A 20,972-nucleotide genomic window follows, 5' to 3' on the forward strand; every position below is an offset into this window, starting at 1 on the left:
AAATACACAGCATATGAAAAGATGGGAGTTGCCTTCCCAAGTGGGGGGTCAGTGCTAATGAGCCAGTTCAATTAAGGTGGAAGTGGGCTAAACTCCTACATGCCACAAGGGGCCACAACAATGGCCTTAACTCACCCAACAATATTGTTAATCTATCCAGCTATGCTCTTAGGACAGACTCTTCTGCTGGGCTATCTCGGGGCCTCTCCTGCCCCACCACCCCCACGAACATGATACAGTTCTGCGGTGATCTAGAATCCTACTTTCAACGTTTCCGATTCAGGGAATATTTCCAAAACACCGCTGAACAGCTCACTAACCCACAGAAACGTTCCTACCAACACTACAAAAAGAAGGATTCTGCGTGGACTCCTCCTGAAGGTTGAAACAACAGACTGGACTTCTACATAGGGTGCTTCCACCGACGTGCACGGGCTGAAATTGTGGAAAAGCAGCATCACTTGCCCCATAACCTCAGCCGTGCAACAACGCCATCCGCAGCCTCAGAAACAACTCTGATATCATAATCAAAAAGGCTGACAAAGGAGGTGCTGTCGTCATCATGAATAGGTTGGAATATGAATGAGAGGCTGTTAGGCAACTCTCTGACACCACATTCTACAGGCCATTACCCTCTGATCCCACTGAGGGTTATCAAAAGAAACTACACCATCTGCTCAAGAAACTCTCTGAAGAAGCACAGGAACAAATCTACACAGACACACTCCTAGAGCCCCGACCAGGGGTATTCTATCTGTTACCCAAGATCCATAAACCTGGGAACCCTAGATGCCCCATCATCTCAGGCATTGGCACCCTGACAGTAGGATTATCTGGTTATGTAGACGCTTCCCCTCAGTCTTGTGCTACCAGCACTCCTACCTATGTTTGAGACACCACTGACTTCTTGAGGAAACTACAGTCCTGAAAACATAGGCAGTGACTAGAAAGGAGGAAGACTGCTTAAAAGAAGGAATAGTAAGCCATCCTGTTTGTTCCATGAATAACAGAATGTTCAGACTATCAAAGGTGATCATGAGGGCAGTGATCTCTGTCCGAACTATGGGATGTTTAGTCTCAGAGCTGGAATCTCAGCCATGAAGAGAACACTCTTGTGTGTAAAGGGGCAGAGCAAACTGATCTGCACAAGTGTCCACAACGGTGATTCTTCTGGCTGGTTTGAGGAGTGGCATGAAGGGTTCAAAGGGTCACTAGTAATTCTTTAGTGGAATGATGACCGCAACAGCATGGGAGCCTCATAGGTGGCAGAAGCTTCACCATATGAGCTGTTTCTAACCCAGTGCAGATGATAGACTACTTTTGGGACTGCTGTGCATCCATCCATCTCTGCCACCACTGTTCCAGCTCAGGCCTAAGATTTGAGTACTACTCCTACCCATCATTCTGAAGGTTCTGGCGGGCATCTTTCCACAGATAGCCAGTTGTGGCTAGGATCAGCCCATCAGCCATGTTGGACTCCACTAATGAACCTTGTTATCAAGCAGTTTCATCCCAGATGACGCTTGCTTAGAGGCTTCAAAGCTGGGAGGCCTTTTAGGGTGTCTCTACTCAGCCAGGAAAAAAACGCAGTGGGAGCAAGTCTCCTAGCCCTTGTCAATTGACACAGGCTTGCGGGGCTGAAAACAGCCATGTAGATGTTCAGGCTTGGGCTGGGCTCCGAGACCTGGGGAGGGTCACAGAGCCTGGGCTCCAGCTGGAGCCTAAACATCTACCTGGTTATTTTTAACCCATGGCCCGGGTTAACTGACTGAGGCACTGAGATGCACTGCCGTGGGTGTGTGGATTTTTGATATATAATTTTTTTTTAATTTACCGTATAGACATACCTTTAGTCACTCCCCCTTTAAGGGTATCTTGCAGCTTTCATAGCTGTGTTTTATTGGAACACTCAGGCTTGATATGGGCTTAGAGGGAGATCTTTAATTACCAGTTGAAATTTGAGCCTAGGCAGGAGATAGCTAGCAGTGTCTTAACGTAAGGTGTCTTTACATTTGTATCTGAAGTTCTGCCACTCAGTCTAAGTCACTAACCCCTTGAGGGTGTCCATTCTCAGTGAACACAGGGCTAGATTTTTCAAATTACTTTTTAGAACCTACAGTTGGGGCCAGATTGTCAGAAGTGCTCCGTACCAATATGCTGTGTTCTCTTGAAAATCCAGCTCTAGTCGGGGGTGTGGAACCCTTGAAAATCTAGGTCAATATATACTGTAGTTTTTAGGATTTGTTAAGCTGTGGGAGGCACCAGGGCTGACACCAGACTAGCTTGTTAGTATGCAGAGCTGCTCGGTTCTTGCCCTTCCCTAGCGCCCTAGACTCACTTGCATATCTGCCCTGAATCCAGGTCGGGAGTTGTTGGCACAAAAGTGTGAGGGAGAGCAAGAAGTTTGGCAGAACTCTGCACTGTCATTGCATGTTAAAGAGAAGCTTGTTCTGAGGCTTCAGAAGAAGGAAGGAAGCAGTTTAAGCTTTAACTTAATTCACCAAACAAGGGGAAAAACTGTGGTATCTCTCCCCCCCCCCCTTAATGTTTGTTCCGCTGCAGTGTAAATAAATGACAACCTTCTTGACCCCCAGCCACCAGTACATGTTGGAGTCCAAGGGGAAAAACTGTGGTATCTCTCCCCCCCCCCTTAATGTTTGTTCCGCTGCAGTGTAAATAAATGACAACCTTCTTGACCCCCAGCCACCAGTACATGTTGGAGTCTCATAAGGCAGCTATGCTGAGGAAATGGATGGAGAGACCTTCCTTTTCTGCCAACTTACCGGAGAGTGTCATACCAAAAAGTCTCCTCTTCCCTGTCCCTTTTTCTTATTTTAGGTCCCTTAGCTCAAGACCTCATGTAGAAGATGCCAGACCAGCTAGCTATCCGGTAGGGTAGGCTAACAGGTTTGGCATAGTGTTAGTCTTCCTAATTATGATGGATAGGCACTATAAATTATAGTCCTAGTTTATATATGCATTGTGTATGCCATGTACACACAGTCAAATGGCTATATACCATTTATAGTTTGTAAAAGGTTCGTGAGGTTCTCTCTTTTTGGACCAACAGAAGTTGGTCTAGCTGTGCAGGTGAACATTTGTCACAAAGTGACCATTCTATATCTGACCTCTCAGTCCTCATCCTCAAAGGAAACCTGACCAACACCTTCAAAAGAGGAGTTTAAATTCACAATTCTGCTACACACCAAAAATCATGGACTCAGTAGAGACACTAGTTGTGTGTCTCATTACAACAATCCACTAACTCTCCTTTGTCCTATAACTGCAGAGATGTTAATTGTCCATTTTGAATGGTTTCTTGCAAGATTGTTAAGCATAAGGAGTTAACACATCTGTTCCACCTTGTGCGTTTCATATCCTGGGACCAGCATGGCTACAACAACACTGAAAACATTTATAGTTTGTAGGTATCATACATGGGGTTTCTTATGGGGATACATGTTCTGGAAGGGATAAGTGTCAGCATATTCAGTTCACTGTGCTTCAGAAAGGATTTTAGAATCTGCAGCTCCTTTTCTTTTCTTAAAAAGAAATAACCCTTTAAACTCTTGGTGTGAGATATGGGCGCTCTCACCAGCTCATGCTTGCATGTGCTGGTTTTTCTGGCAACATGGTAAGTGCTCCTTAAATCTGCAGCGAGGCTAGTGTCACTGAAGTTGATAGAATTGCATCTGCTCTTGTAAGGGCTGAATTGAGACAGAAATCCTTTCTCAGTGGTGGTCTCCTCAATTGGATTGACTTTCATTGTTGCAGCTGCAGATGAAACCAAGGCCAGAAACTTGAATGAATTGCCTAAATGTTGAAGCACAGGACTTGGAATTGGGAGTTCAGGGATCTGTTCTTAGCTTTGCTACGGACTTGCTGTGTAACCTTGGGAAGTTGCCTGACCTCTGCCTCCATTTCACTACAGGAAAGTCATAAAGTGCTTTGAGATCCTCTGAAGACAGGTATTCCAGAAGTGCAAAGATATGTCTGGGCATCAAAAGAGACTGATATTGGCTACGATTAGATTGTGCCTTATTAGGTCATTAAGGGCCAGACTGCCAAATGCTCAGCACTTGGAGTTGGGGCAGGAGTTTCCAAAGCACTCTGCACGTGCTTCTCTGACGCTAATGGCCAGGTCTGCAGAGGAGCTCAGCTGCTGATGTTCTGAGCTCTTCTGAAAACCTGTCTCTGAAATGTGAAAGTACACAGTTGGTAATGCTAATTCCAATAGGCGCTTTGAAAGAAAAACAACTCCTCCTCATATCGCAAGATTGGGAGTTACTGGTGGTTTACTGAACTGAGCTTTCAGTTTTACTTGTAGATATGGCAGTTTTAGTTCTGTTTTTTTTTTTTTAAATGACAGTTCAGTCATGGCTTGTTTTGGCTATGCACTTCATTGAATTGTGATTTACTCCCTCTCCTCCTTCCCCCTCACAACCTCATTTCTTGAATCTTGAGCAGACAATCAGATTTCAGCTTCTGTGCTAACTGAGCTGAATTGAAAGCAGAGTTCAGTCCAGTGTTTGGAGCTGTGCTGCCTTCATCCAGAACTGGATTGGCCCACACCAAGAAGTGACCCTGGAGAGACTACAGGAAGCCAGATAGCTTCGTTTAAAATATAATTAAACATAACGAAGAAGAAATTGACTTGCTCTGAAAAGGATCAACCAACTTAGTATCTAATGCAGCCCATGGCAGCCTTCCAGATCTAGAGCGCGCACTGACTGCATTACTAGGGAAGTGTCTAATTAGAAGGCATAACAGAGTTCCCTTTTAATTCCATTTTCCACACAGCAGATAGCTATTTTCTCTTGCCTGTGGTGGGTAAATATGGTATGGTTAGAGGTAGGGGAAAGCATGGTGAATGTATTATATGAAAGATTGCTTCTCTGTCTTGGGTTAGTAGCACTTTAGATTCTTGTCTCTAATAGGTTAGGGGATTTTTTTTGTTTGTTTGTTCTGTATTTCGTTTCCTTGGATGCTTCTGGACTTTCCTCCTTCCTTTGGTCATTTCCCCTCCAGACGTGGCTTAGGTTCCTTATTTATTCCTGTTTTAGGAGACTCGGAGTAAAATGAGAAACCACCTGGCATGGAAAGGATCTAGTTTAAAACAAACGAAGTGAAGTAAGCCTCCCATAACAAGCTGCCTTTCTACCCTCATGCCCTTCCTTTCAAATGAGACATGAACCATGGCAGTCGAGTAAAGCAGAAGAAGAGCTGGCTTAAAAGGCAGAGGAATACTATTTTATTTGTGTGCTGATGGCATATAGTGGTGGTGTAGCAAAGTTGGTCCCAGAATATTAGAGAGAGAAGGAGGGTGAGCTAATATCTTGACCTGAAGAAGAGCTCCACGTAAGTTCAGGAGCTTCTCTCTCACAAGCAGAAATTGGTCCAATTAAAGATATTACCTCACCCTCCTTGTCTCTCTACAGACATAATGGTCGGTATTGTTCCCCAAGGCTTCAGTGGGAGTAGTTTCTGAATGAGTGCAAAAGGCACATGCTGAGAGTTTTTGGGTTTTTTTCTTTCAAAGCAGTCTAGGAGATTTAGATGTATGACTACCCCTCAGATTAATGAGAGTTGTCTCTTAACCGTTTAGGGTTTTTTAATCCTTTTTTTTCATAATCCTTTGCCCCAAGGAATATACAGTAGAAACATGCTCTAAGATGCTCTGTGATATTAGTGCAGAGGGGGCTATATTTAATACTCAGTTGGGTTCATTAGCGAGCCCTGTGTGTTTCTATTCTTGTCGTGGTGGCATCCGTTACAGTTAAGAGGGCTTTGTGGTTTGGCGTGACACAGGAAGGTAGAAAATGTAACTGCCTATGGTTATGTCTATACTGGCAATTGAATGACAAAACTTTTGCCTTTCAGAGGTGTTAACAGAGACAAAAGTTTTGCCTCAACAACTGCCCGTGTGAGCAGCGCCTTGTCCTCAGGAGAGCGCCCCTGCCGACAACGCAAACGCCGCCCATTGGGGATGGAAGTTTTTTGTCTGCAGGAGAGCCAACAAACAGCAGCTACACTGCCCGACTCTTAGTGGCACGGCTGTAGCGACACAGACGTTGCTAAAAGCTGCGTAGTGCAGACAAGCACTATGTTTCTACTTCTACACCACGTTATGGAAACAAGGTTAAAATTGCTTTAATGTGGTCTGCGTCTGTGTGCCTTTTTGAAATGGCTCTGTAGATAATGCAAAACAGCTCGAAATCTGCTCAGGTTGCGGTGTTGTGCATGCACCTGTTGGAAACAGTTTGGTTTAAATTAAATTGCAGTATTGAAGGCAGCTTTACAGGATTTTCAGAGGGTGTGTATGTGTCATTCTCCCTGAGAAATTCCACAGTGCCCGGCAGACCCCTGCCAGGTAATAAAAAGATTTGGTGTGATCAGATGCCAGTAGCTGTAGGTGTGGATATTTGAATAATTGTACATTCATACTGGCCTATGTATTAGGACGAGCAGTCATTTAATGCTCATTTTTGAGGGGAGGGCGGGGGAGGGAAATTCCCATAGCAGATGGTCCGTATAAACAGCTGAAACCAAAACCCAGTTCCAGGTACCCCTGAAGTTTGGTGTTTGCATCCAGCTCTGAATTCAGTTTCTGGGGCTTATCTCTAGTGAACGTGGTCACAAGTAGGGAATGTCATTTAGCGGCTGGAAGAGGAGAATGGATCTCTGTTTCTGCCTCTGGCACTGAATCATTGTGAGTCAAAGGAAGTCATGTGACCTTCGTGCCTAAAATTATCTTTCTGAAACACTTATCTTCCTCAGTGTTAAGATTTGGTGTATTATTTTGTAAAGAGACTTGATCCTGTGGTGAAAGGTGCTATATAAGTGCCAAGTATTTTGTGTGTTTAAAAGTAACCACAATTATCTGACCCTAGTTAAATAAATACAGTTAAATGAAATTTTAAAGCAGTCTCTGGGAATACTGATCACTGTTTTCACTATATGTCTGGTGTGGCTCTTTATGTCTCAGTGATAGGTCTTAATTATATTGATACTTCCCAGCAGAGCAATTCTGCAAAGCAGGTGTGAGACTAGGGAGTGCAACTCCTATTTGAATGCATGGGAGAATAGGGGACTTCCACAGAAATTGCCATATTGGGTCAGATCCAAGGACCATCTAGTCCAGGTCCTGTCTCAAAAGAGTGGCCAGCAGCAGATGAATCAGAGGAAGGTGTAAGAGTTTTTTGCAATAGGCAGATGTGAGATAATCTCCTCCCTTCCTCCTTCTCTCCCCCTCCCCCCAGGTTCAGTCTTATCCTGGTTTTTAATAGTTGGGGTTTAAGCCAAACTCTGAAGTATGAGGTTGAATATCCCTCCATATTATAGTAGTTTTCCTTTTAAACTGTTTTCCAAACTAGTTAAATATTGTGCGCTTGGTGAGTACAGGTTCCACCTAAAACTCCTGACCTGTCCCTCTTGTAGTCATCCTGACAGATCCTCCTGATGCTCAAATAGCAGCCATCAGCCCTGGAATGTGGTGATAATGAAAACAGCTCACCCAGCTCTAAAAGCATGCCATTTATTTGCTAAGTTTAGCCCAATTTTCTGTTTGTGAATAGACTGATTCCCCCCCCCCCCAAATATTCATTCTCTTTTTTTCTTCACTAATAGTGTCTGCAGACATTTAATCCTACGTGTCCTTGTAAGCTATTCACTGCAAATACTGCATTAAGTATTTGCAATGCGCTACATATGTGGCCGTTGGTCTCACCTAAACTTCCTTATTTCTGCTCTCTGAAGGGATGACTCTGAAATCTGAAAAGAGCTTTCAGGATGGCCATGCAAATACTCATGTGGCTGCACACCTGCACAAGTACTTGTATTTGAATACATGTTCACTTGCATAACTGTAAGGCTTTTCCTGTCCCCTGAATGTTCTAAAATATCTGTGCAAAGGCAGTCTTGTTCGTAAAAAGCAGATGGGAAATATCCACACGCCTTTTTAAGAAAATTTATTTCTATCCTGACAAGTGTTTTCAGATACTCAGCTCTACTCCTGAAGAGGAATCATTATTCTGTAGTATCTGGCTGATGAATCTTGCTCAGGGTTTAGCTGATCGCCATATTTGGGGTTGGGAAGGAATTTTCCTCCAGGGCAGATTGGAAGAGGCCCTGGAGGTTTTTCGCCTTCCTCTGTAGCATGGGGCACGGGTCACTTGCTGGAGGATTCTCTGCTCCTTGAAGTCTTTAAACTACGTTTTGAGGACTTCAATAGCACAGATATAGGTGTGAGGTTTTTTGCAGGAGTGGTGGATGAAATTCTGTGGCCTGTGTTGTGCAGGAGGTCAGACTAGATGATCATAATGGTCCCTTCTGACCTAAATATCTATGAATCTATATAGCACGGTGTCTTCACCAGCCAATCAATATCCCGATTTCTTTGTTCATCTAAAGGACTCTTATTTTAAGTGTAATTTCCTGATGGTTCTCAAAGCCTTGCATAACTCCTGATGGACTATTGAGGAGGTTAGACTTTCCCATTATAACAAAGTGGACCTAAATCATAGTTGGGTGAAAAACAGGGACAGACTGAAGGGAGACCTCTGAGGCCATGGGAGTGATGGCTGTGGGAGCAGTCCATGAGCGCTTGGGACGGAACCTTGTGAACTTGTTTAGTCTAATTTCAAACCTGTCAGAGTGATACAGACCTGGGAGAACTTCTATTTGAGAGAGGCTGTAGCTTATCTTGATCTAACAAGTGAACTTTGTTGGCATAAAATACTTTTCCTCCATGAAAATGTTCACTAATGTCCATTCAGATGCTAAAAACAACGAGGAGTCCTTGTGGCACCTTAGACTAACAAATGTATTTGGGCATAAGCTTTTGTGGGCTAAAACCCACTTCATTAGATGCATGGAGTGAAAAACACAGTAAGGTCTGTGTGTCTGTCTCTCTCTGTAATGTTATGTATGTATAAATATACACACACATACAATCACAGCTCATGAAAAGATGGGAGTTGCCTCACTAAGTGGGGGGTCAGTGCTAATTAGGCCAATTCAATTAAGGTGGAAGTGGCCTGTTCTCAACAGTTGTCAGGAAGGGGTGACTATCAAGAGACAGGAAATTACTTTTGTAGTGCTAACGAGGCCACCTTGGTTGCATTGGCCTTGTTAGCACTACAAAAGTAAATTTTCCCCCTCTTGATAGTCACCCCTTCTTGACAACTGTTGAGAACAGGCCACGTCCACCTTAATTGAATTGGCCTCGTTAGCACTGACCCCCAACTTGGTAAGGCAACTCCCATCTTTTCATGTGCTGTGATACACACACACACACACACACACACAGAGCTTACTGTGTTTTTCACTCCATGCATCTGATGAAGTGGGTTTTAGCCCATGGAAGTTTATGCCCAAATAAATGTGTTAGTCTTGCCACAAGGGCTCCTCCATAGTCTGTATCAGCAAAAACAAACACGGCTACTACTCTGAAACCTGTCATTCAGACACTGTTATGGTTTCCTGGCATTTCCTGTCTGGTACATCTCTCTCAGAGCATTGTCTTTTCATTTCCATTGCCAGATTCCTTTACTCAGGAGATATTTATAGGCCTATCCCACATTTGGGGTTTTTTTTAAACCTGGGAGTGGCCAGCCCTGTGCATGTCTTGCTGTCGTTTAAAATTTCAAACTGCTCAACTGAGAGTGACTTCCTTCCCTTTCAACAGCATCTACGGTGGGGGCGGGGGGGAGAACTTGATGTAGCAGTTCCGAAGAACAAGAATAGGGATCCATTCACTGTTTTTTGCTCTGGAAGGATGCACACAATACCCAACATGGAGTAAGCATTAAGAGAGCTACTTAGAAAAGGAGACTGTACAAAACAGATCAATCTCGCAGTCTAGGACAGTAATGATCTAAACACAAATAGGCAAGTATGAAAAACACGCATTCTCTCACTGCACCCCCCCCCCCCCAAATCATGATGCTTCACCATAAGTATCTGAGAACAAATTATGGAGTTCCTTTAGTCTATGTGATGTGTGCTAATATTTATTTAGCACCTTTCTGCAGAAGCTCTCAAATCCCTATACAAACATGGTATAAGCCTCCAAACTCCCTTGTGAGGCAGGTAAGAATTATCCATTCCCATTTACATGTGGATAAAGTGTGGCACAGCAAGGCAGTATGGTGTAAAGCATTTGCCTATGTCCTCCAAACAAGTCTGTGGCAGAACCAACAATAGTAGCTAGGACTCTTGGCTTTGTCCTTCAATTTTAAAACCCTATGCATTCCCTCTGCTTTCCACTCTGGGTGCAGCTCAGCTGAAATGCTCCATGAATTGTTGAAGGTTGGCTTTCTGCAGCTCAGCCTGCAGCAGTTGCCGGGAATAGTGTGTTGATCCAGGGGCAGTGGCTGGATTCTCTTGGCAAATGCGGCATAGTCCAAAGATCAAGCCATATCTGTTCCTTTCTGGCTATATTGTGTTGGGTTTTTTTGACAGACTGTTCCCCTATATTCACCCCTGGCACCCTGTGTCGTAATAGTCAGTAGTGTACAAGATATGCCTTGTGCGGTATCATTTGAAAACTCAGTTCAATCGTTATTGTCCTGGTAAAATGAGTGGCTGTGTTGTATGTAAAGTTATAAAATTTAATTGCAGGGTGTTATGTAGGCTGTGTCTATCCTGCACTTTCGTCGGTAAAACCTTTTGTCAGTCAAGGGTGTGGGGAAAAAAACCCCCACCTCCCTGACAAAAGTTTTACTGATGAAAAGCACCGGAGTGCACAGCGCTTTGTCGGTAGGAGACGCTCTCCTGCCAACAAAGCTACCGCCCCTCGGTGGTGGTGGTGGTGGTTTTATTTTGTCTGCAGGAGAGCTCTCTCTTGCTGACAAAGAGCAGCTACACCGCTTGCCTTACAGCAGTCTGGCTATAGTGGCACAGCTGTGCTGCTGGAAGGTGCACAGTGTAGACGTAGCCTAAAACATGCCCCAAGTCCGGGGAGTGACCAAAGCAGATCCTCAGAGACAAAAGGCAAGCTGACGCCTCAGCCAGGTGTAAACAAGATCAATGGGCCATTGCCGGCCAGTGAGTAGCCACTGAGCAGGAAAAGGGGCATGGGCAGACAATCTACCTTTTAGCAAAGAGACAGCATGGGCTTCCCGTCCACACAGTCTGCCTGTCACCATGCTCCCAGCTGGAAATACTTCTCAAAAGGACTGTATGAAAAGAAGGGCTAGTCACGCCCATGTACTCCTCCTCCTCCTTCTGTCCATCGATTCACTGCACAAGAAAGAACAGAGGAAGCAGCCATTACACAGAAGAAGGGGTCCTAGCCTAAGGAGTTTGGCCAGTAAGACTGTTGAGAACGTGTGGTGAGAGAAACTTTGCTTTGAATTTAATATAGTGTGTTAAGTTAGGCACTTTATTTTTCTTTCAGAGTAGCAGCCGTGTTAGTCTGTATTCGCAAAAAGAAAAGGAGTACTTGTGGCACCTTAGAGACTAACCAATTTATTTGAGCATAAACTTTCGTGAGCTACAGCTCACTTCATCGGATGCATTTTTCTTATAACCATTTTTGGGTTTTATGCCTTTTTACCTATATTCACTTAAAATCTTGTTTTATTGTTTTATCTAAAGCAGTGTGTTTGGGGAAACTCCATTTGAGATAACAAGATTTGTGCTTCTAATGACAGACTTTATCTGACTTTATATGAGCTTGTATTGTCCAGGAGAGGGTTGGGAAGTATGAGATGTACGTTTCTGGGCAAAGTCTGGGAGTGGGAGTGTGCTAGGGTCTCCCTGCAGTGTAATTCAGGCTCGTAAACACTTAAGTGTGACTGGCAGGTTACAAGTGCACACAGATACAGCTGGGAGCAATTTAAGTGCTGGAGGCTGTTTGTGAGCCGTCCAGGAGCGGAGGCAACAACAGTAAAGCAGTGTAAAGGGCAGCTCAGGTTAGACGGCAGGGTTGACACAGCTACTCATTAGTCTAAATCAGTGGTGGGCAACCTGTGGCCCACGAGCTGCATGTGGCCCGTTAGAGTAATCCGTTGGAGAGCCGCAAGACCATTTGTTTGCATTGACCGTCCGCAAGCACGGCCGCCTGCAGCTCCCAGTGGCCGTGGTTCGCCGTTTCTGGCCAATGGGAGCTGCTGGAAGTGGCGTTAAATTCTGTTCAGCCAGTTTTCAACCCAAGACTTCTATGGTAGGGGTCCGTGGACCACTGGCGGAATTTCCAAAGGGGTCCACCTCTGCATTCAACATTTTTTAGGTGGACCCCTTTGGAAATTCCACCAGTGGTCCACGGACCCCTACCATAGAAGTCTTGGGTTGAAAACTGGCTGAACAGAATTTAACGATAAACGTTTCACGTGCTTGGCACGGTATTTGACGTAGCGTGAGAGAGAGAGTGCTAAACTGCGGGCTTCTAATGACAACACTTCCGGGTTTTGGCCTGTAGGTAGGGGTATTCACATACTTTTGATCAGCAAAAGGGAATGCCTTTTCTGGGATCTGAAACTTTATTTTCTTTGTCACCTTTCACAGACCCCTTAGACCAGGGGTGGGAAAACTTTTTTTTTTTTTTTTTGGCCTGAGTGCCACATTGGGGTTCCGAAATGGTATGGAGGGCCAGGTAGGGAAGGCTGTGCTCCCCAAACAGCTTGGGCCCTGCCCCATCCAACCCCTGCTGCTCCTTGTCCCCTGACCGCCCCCTCCTGGAACCCCACCCCCCTACCCCGACAGGCCCCCAGGACCCTCTGCCCCCTATCCAACCTCCCCGTCCCCTTACCATGCCGCTCAGCACCAGGACTGGACGCCATGCCGCCTGGCCAGAGCCAGCCATGCAACTGCACAGTCTAGAGCACTGGGGCAGGCCGGCGACTCTTGCAGCCATGCTGCCCGGCAGGAGCTCACAGCCCCACCACCCAGAGCGCTGGTGGCACGGTGAGTTGAGGCTGTGGGGGTGGGGGGCTTAAGGGCCAGGCAGAACAGTCCAGCCTGCGGGCCACAGTTTGCCCACCTCTGTCTTAGATGTTGCCTCCAGACCCCCAGGGTTGAAAAAGGCTAGTCTAGATGTACCTTAGGTATGTCTTGCTCCAATATTCTGATTAATAATGAGCCACTTCCTCAGCTGGTATAAATCAGTATAGCTCCATGGACTTCAAATCTATGATGATTGGCCTAGTGTGTCTAGAATCTGTATCAAATAATTTCAGATGTGTATTCTTTCCCATAACAAATAGAAAAGTTTACTAACCTAAAGGTAGTAGTTAGCGTACTACTTAGTTTCTTCCTTTGGGTTTTTTGCCAATATTTTTAGTGCCTTGTTTTGGTTTTGTTTTATTCAGTGTGCGTAAATCGAGATTTGTTTCGGTGCCAAAGCATTCAACATGCTAATGCTCAATATCTATATTGTGGCCTAAGATCTCTTCCCATTCATTCTTTACTGGGAGGCTTCTCAGTTCTGCTTTCGGTATGTTTTGTTTTATCTGTTTTGGCAGAAATAACAGGATCTCTGTCTTCTTATTGTATTTTAATATACAAATAGTGTACTGTCATTTTTGAGATCTTTATGCTTTTAAATTGTAGATGTTCTCTGTATTTGATTTCCTGGTAAATTGCATTTGCCTTTCAGTATGGTTCAGTGCAGATAAATCACTGTTTCTCATGGGATAAACATAGATTACACTTGAACAGTCTATCCAGTATTGAAAATAGATCTGTCATGCATGTAATAATCTTGGGGTTCATTAAATAACAAACCATTGAATGAGTAAGGAATAAAACAAACTGGGGAGCTTCTGTAGTGAGTTGCTGCATGCAGTCAGATGGTGTTCCCAACCCCTGCCTTCAGAGCACATCTCCCAATTTCTATGTTCATAATACTGTCCTGTATGAGGGAGTATCTCTCTAAATTATAATCTTCTACAAACATCTCTTGACAGTGCTTGGGTTATCCTAAACTACTATAAAGCCCACAGCTATGTGTCAATGTCCTAGCTTTTGAATGGCTTCTGTGGTTTACCATTACCATATATGTTTGTTTACCCATAGAGGCTCCATGTGGGTGCACCTGCATGGAGATCATTGCAGAATCAAGGCCTTACGTAACTCCGTCCACTGTTTTCTGTGTATCGTGGGAGTAGTGCTTTCTCTGTGTGTACATGAGGGAGGTACTTTGTACTGTGATAAGCAAACAGCTATCAACTGACTGGCCCAATAATGTAGTTCAGTATGTGGTTGTGGTCTCTGGTGGTTGTGTGGTAGCATTAATGGAGATGGTTTAATATAATGGGAGTTTTATCACTTGGTGGGTGCGGGGAGACTTTTTTTTTTTTTTTCCAAAGGCACAAATGCAGGTTTGGGTGTCCAATTCATGACTTTGAAATTGATGTATCATAATACTCGAACTAGAATGGTCCTGGTGACATTAATATTCCCTTCTGCATCTGCATTGGCTATGGCAGGAGGCTCTTTATTTTCTGTCTGAGTTCTCAGACCTTAAAATACAGGCTCTTCTTTGCTTAGGAGAAATCTGATGGCTCTGGGTGCACCCTGATAGTGCTGAGCATGCACCCTCTGAAAATCAGGCTTCACTCTGGAATCATGCAAAAAGAACAGGAGAGGACTTGTGTCACCTTAGAGACTAACCAATTTATTTGAGCATAAGCTTTCGTGGGCTACAGCTCACTTCATCGGATGCATGCAGTGGAAAATACAGTAGGAAGACTTTTATATACACAGAGAACATGAAACAATGGGTGTTACCATACACACTACAACGAGAGTGATTAGTTAAGGTGCGCTATTACCAGCGGGGGGACCTTTTGTCGTGATAATCAAGATGGGCCATTTCCAGCAGTTGAAAAGATCATGTGAGGAACAGTAGGGGGGAAAAATAAACATGGAGAAATAGTTTTACTTGGCACAGGCATCTTCCCTGGTGCTGTAGCATTTCATTGATGGTCCACTGAAATAGCAGTGGAAAGTTGTGATCCACCTGTTCCTTAAAGCAAGCAGATCCACAGGCTTGATGTGTCTGCCAGGGATGTAAAGTAGCTTATGAAAGTAGCTGACCCAGAAAATGGCCCTTGGTGTCCATCAGCTCTCATGACAGAGAGGCACATGTCCACTATGAGAAAAGCTCAGTCTCTGCCCATGAAGCACTTGCAAATCCCTATAGTGGGAATCTTGCACTGTTGTTGGCCCACACGAGTCTTAAGTTACCAGTCTAGTACACAAGGTAATAAATAGCTAGTTTATCCCCTTCACTCCTACCATGTTTACTTTTCATAGTGATTCTTGAGCTGCTTACTGGGGGGGGGGGGGGGGGAAGTGAGTGAGTGTGTGTGCACGCACGCGCAAAGAGCATAATTGAGGGTCTGATCCTGAGAGGTGCCAGATCACTTGAACTGAAGTTAAATGCTGGGGGAGTAGTGGTGGTGGTATATTTTATCGTTCTCACTGGATTCTTTCTCTGCTACGAGGTGAATGGACTTCAACTCTCTGGCAAGTGTCGATGTCATTTAGGGAACATCTTGCTGCTTTTCCTGGAAGACATTTGCCCTCTCGGAGTTTGAGCCTCAGGGTGGGGAATTCACTACCTCATTCCATGTGTGATCTCAAGGGCCCTGTTAATTGCTTGCCCTCAGAAGAAATGTCGCTGGGCAACTTCTGCATTTTGTTGGCCTATCCAGCCCATGTAAACTGGGTGAATTTTGGATGGGTCACTGAAACAGTCAGTTAACAGCAACCCTTCAGCAGGTGAACATATCCAGTCCAGGTCCTACCAGTGGTCTGTGGCTGTTGCTGTCCCCAGGATAATGATGGGGAATCTGCTTAGCCTAACTGCCTAGGGTCACCCATAATAACTCTTGCAATTTTGCATGCAGCTTGAATCTCAGCTGGTTTGAGCCTTAATGGTAGGCATCCACGTAGGACACTTGAAGTGCCCTATCTCCCAAGGTTATGTGTCTGGGTGTAATTGAATGAGTAACTTTAATCTTTACAGCATATAGACCAAGTTTCTCTAATGAGCAGGACTAGGACATTACTGTCAAACTCCCACCCCCAGGCATCTGTGTCTGACATATCCACATACCCCAAACAGTCTACTTGGATTTCATGAAATAGGCCAAAGAACACACTACACCCTTTTTTCTTTAATAATTGGATCACAGCTGATTTGAAGTCACCTCACCAGACAACTCCTATCTTTTCAATTCCCACTGAAGCAGCTGGCACTTAGGTAGCCGGTTTTTATCTAGAATAGCTTTTGGTTTGGCGCCTGCTTCCTGGTCTCTGTGTACTTGCCAGGATATACATCACGTATTTGTCTGCCTTTTTTGAAGAGGGGGAGAGCAAAAGGTACAAGCAGCTCACTAGTTACAGTGCTGACTGACTGGTATGTCACTTGCAAATGAGACATCCAGCTGGTAAATCAATTTTTAGAAACACTCCTCAGTTTCCTGTGGATGAGATCAGCCCTTGCTCAGAGAACTAACTTTTTCTGTCAGTGCCTCACATTAGCTCTTCTTGCACAAAGGCCCTGTCTACACTTCAGGGCCTATACTGGCATTGCTAAGGCATTGTAGACACATCCTACATTGGCAGAAGGATTATTTCCATTGCTGTAGAAAAACCACCATTCCAAGTGACAGTGAGCTAGGTCGATGGAAGCATTCTTCCGTCCACCAGCTGAATCTACACTGGTGGTTAGATCACCCCTGAGCACCATAGATAAGTAAACATAAATTTTAATTGTAGACCAGGCCAAAGACTAAAGCGTTGAAAGGGCTGCATTCCATCCTTGTTTTGTGGTGAATGTGCTGAGCGCTGCCAGTAGCTAACCTTCAAAAGACTCTCTTCAGGTAAGTATCAAGAGCTTCCCCTTTAGGACACTTGGAAGCTGCCTCCCTCTTGTCATATGCATGGGCACATGGTTTTGTAGTTGTCATCCCAGGGCATGGCAACCCTGACAACCTCTCCCTGCCAAGGGCAGCAATGTCACTGAACTCTAATTTCCTGACTTTCAGGACGATGCACCCTGGAGTGCATGAGATAGTACCGCAATGCTTGCCAGCGTGCAGTAATAGCTTATCAACCATGTTTACTCTGTGGCTGAGACATGCTAGCCACAAATGTGTCTAAACAGGACTGCTGCTAGCAGGGTTCTAACATGGCTTCCCTAACCAGCGTGGACAGGGACTTCAGTTTCTAGAAAACATGTTTTCTAACATGGTTATAAACCTACTTTGAGCCTAGTTCATGGTGTTCAAAAAGAAAAGTCTGCAACTTCAACACTGTCCTACCACTCCAAGCACCATGGCAGCTCCATTGATGCTAGAGGAATGGTGGAGGAAACTGAAAATTCTGAACAGCACAGAGCATAGGACAATAATCTCTAACATAGTTTGACTCTGTCTGGGAGTAGCAATCTCTGTCCATGCTGGCCAGGGAAACCATATTAGCAATAGTCCTGTATGAATGTTATTGCTTGCACTAGACAGAGCCTCTGGGGTATGGTAAGTGAGCAGTGAGCCCCAGAGATGGAGCCCACTGAAGAAAGACGGGAATAACCACCACAGAGGTTTCCGAAGGCACTTGGCAGTTCCTTTTGGAGGGAGAAACAGGGAGTTCTTACCTAAATCTAAGAAAAGGCTTATACATACATTTTTCAAAAGGGGCCCCTGATTTTGAGGGGCTTCTCATCATGGATCTCCAGCCCTGGGCCTAACTTTGAGACTTTCTCAGACTTCAGTTGTTGAGCACCCAAAATCAGTGGCTACTCTTAATTTCTGGAACAGGAGAAAGACCCAAGTTCAGGCCATTGTCTCTTTCTCCTTCCTCATCTCCCCTTTCCTCCCCCCGCCCCTCCCCCAATATATCTGTGCATCCCTCAGAATGTGACATGGAAATCCTCTTGACCAGTTGGCTTCAGTCTTCTGGGGAGTTCTGGAGCTAAAGGATGTTGAAAAATTGGAGAGAGCTCAGAGAAGCTGAGGGATGCCTTAAATGAGGAATTTTGAGGAGCTCAATGTGCAGAGATTATTGAGGAGACGGGTGAGATGACTCGATTGGTCTAGCAGTATCCACACAGGAGCAAGAGTTAAAGGGATATTTACTCTAGAAGGCAAAGGCATTAAAAGATCCAACATCTGGAAGTTGGCACTAGAAGTCGTCATACTGGAAGTAAGATAAAAAGTTCTTAACCGTGAAGCTAACTAACCATTGGAACAGATTACCAAACAATTGGGTGATGGAGAATCTACCATATCTTGATTCAATGACTCCAGGTATCTTTGTAAAAGATGTGCTGCAGCTCAACCACCAGCTGTTGGGCACAATGCAGGGATCATTGCTATGCAGGAAGACAGGCTAGAATGTCATCATCTCTTTGGGGGGGAGGGATAGCTCAGTGGTTTGAGCATTGGCCTGCTAAACCCAGGGTTGTGAGTTCAATCCTTGAGGGGGCCATTTAGGGATCTGGGGCAAAAAATTGGGGATTGGTCCTGCTTTAAGCAGGGGGTTGGACTAGATGACCTCCTGAGGTCCCTTCCAACCCTGATATTCTATGATTCTTCTGGCTTGAAAATCTATGAAAAAACTTGTCTTGATCTCACTGATATTCAGTATGGTAACAGGCAAACTGTAGTTAAAATTAGAACCATTCTGAACTAACATAAGATGAGTTCCTCTTACCAAATCCCAACTGTGAGCCTCTTGTGTACGCTGGGGAAAGGCATAGATGGGGCACGTTTTCTAGGATCAGGCACTTCCTTGTCCTGGATAGCCCTGCACTAATAATGTAAACGTGGGGGGAGCGCAGCAGTGTAGAATGGAATGTTGTAAAGTAGACTGGATTTCCCTCTGAATTTATAAAAGGGCGAGTGTAGGGAAGGGTAACTTTGAAAACTGTTTGGCTCATAGTGGGGAAAGCTCAAGGTTATTTAAGTAACAATAAGAATAATAGTACTTTTAGAAAAAAAAATCTGACTACAACAAATCATTCTGTGAACTCTTGTTCTAATTTTGAATAGTCATTCAGTTCAATTACGTCCACGACTAGTTTGCAAACATTTGTGCATATGACCTGGGGTCATCACATGGTGCTGTTACAAATAGCTTTTACAAGTTATGTTCAACTGAATATATAGGCAGTTGGATCTAGGAGGAAACCGAGCACCAGCTTTGTACAACTCCTAATTTCCATTAGCATTTTTATTTGTATTACAGTAGTGCCTGAAGGTCTCAGCTGAGATCAGGTCCCCATAATGCTCAGTGCTGTGAATACACATAGTAAGAGACAGTCCCTGCCTGAAGAGCTTACAGTCGAAACAGAATAGACAAAAGGTGGGAGGGAAAACAGATACCCAAACTTCACCTCTCTGTGCAAGTCACATTGTTTGTATTAAGCTTTCTTGGTTGTTAGATAGAAGTTATAGCAAACAGTCCTGATAGAGGAGCAACTTTCAGATATAGTCTAGTGCCATCTAGCTAACTCATCTGAAACACCTGTTCTGTTGCTCCACCCATTTCCAGGTGCTGTCACAATCCAGGTAGATCAGCAAAACTGGCCACCCCTAAAATTTTTGGTGCGGGACATAAGAGAAATGAACTGTTCGTACAGTCCTTGTCCCCTCAAACGGCTAACTGCAGCCTTGGTCTCCATTTTAAGTATCTGAAATAAGGATTCAATTTAGCTTTCATAAGTGCTATAATATGTTACGTTCCAATTAATTATTAAAAACATATTTTGAGGCCTAATTGTAGTTGGTCTCATTACAGAGAGATTAAAGTCTGTAAATATGCTTTTAGAAATTGGCTGCTGAAGTAAAATAGCTCTCCTATTAAGCTGAAATAAAGTGTGTAGTCTGATACATTGAGGTGTGTTTAATGTAGTGTTTGTGTGGTTTGCAGAACATCAGTCTAACAAGTGCTTGCATTGAAGTACCACTACGAAAGTATTCTAATGCAATACAGAACCTGGAAAGAACCTTCACTGTCAGAAGACAGGATACTGGGTTAGATGGACCTTTGGTCTGACCCAATATGGCTGTTCTTATGTATGAACTAGGTTAACCCCCAGTGGTGGATTTCTTGCCCCCTAGGAAGTGAAAAGAAGGTTGTTTCCCTGCTGCTAACCAAATTAAAGGAATTGTACTCATGCCTCCCCGCATCTCAAACTCTCATGAAACCTGGCCTTTTAAGGTCCAGACACGGGTACTGGCAGGAAGTTAAACCGGGGGGAGGGGGAGGCTTCCTCTCTAAAGTTGATTAGCCAAATTTCATTCTGCATCTCCAATCTAAAAGCCATTCATTCAGTACCACAGGGAACGACACGTGGTGTTTACTGCTTTACAGACCACAAATTAATACCTTAGAGATTCAGTTTGACGAGAGGTGTGAAAGCACTTTCTTGTCCTCCATTAGTTTGCCCATTTTAACTGTGAATTAGAAAGTGCTAGACACAGCTTAGATTCTTCCCTGCCTCCCCCCTGCCCAATTTACAATGTGTATTTTACTATGTCTCCTATATAGTGACTAGCACAATGAGACTCTGATCTTGACTGGGGACTCCAGGCATTATTGTAATATAAATAATAGATAGCAGCTGGCTCACATCTTGGACACTGTTGGACTGAAGTTCATATTTGAAGGCCCTCTTTGTTCTAGTGGAAAGGTAGAGAGAAACAGGTGGTCTGCAGAAGAAATGCTGAGGGGGCCGGGATAAGACCCAAACCTTCTTGAACCTCTTACATTTTGGATGGACTTTCATCCCTAGATCCAAATTGCGGTTGATGATCAGAGCGGACTTGGAACATAGCACACATAGGGAACAAGATGGTGGAAACTTTGCGAGAACAGCTTGCCAGGTGTAACTGAGATCAGTACCAGTCAATCCAAACCTCATCCAGGTTCATGTGCTGCTTCTAGGTCATCTCTGAGAGAGTGACAGTTACCACTTGCAGCCAGCTTACAGTATGTGAGTGAAGGTGCTACTGTGGTGG

The 20,972-nt window shown here is 44.4% G+C and overlaps 1 protein-coding gene across 1 annotated transcript in view; it reads left to right on the forward strand.

The window, feature by feature from the left end:
* The window catches only part of CD81 (CD81 molecule), a 76,324-nt gene that overhangs the window by 4,107 nt on the left and 51,245 nt on the right, over positions 1-20,972 (forward strand). The window lies entirely within an intron of this gene.

The sequence above is a fragment of the Lepidochelys kempii genome, chromosome 6, assembly GCF_965140265.1.
Source record: "Lepidochelys kempii isolate rLepKem1 chromosome 6, rLepKem1.hap2, whole genome shotgun sequence".
In the NCBI taxonomy this organism is placed as follows: domain Eukaryota; kingdom Metazoa; phylum Chordata; order Testudines; family Cheloniidae; genus Lepidochelys; species Lepidochelys kempii.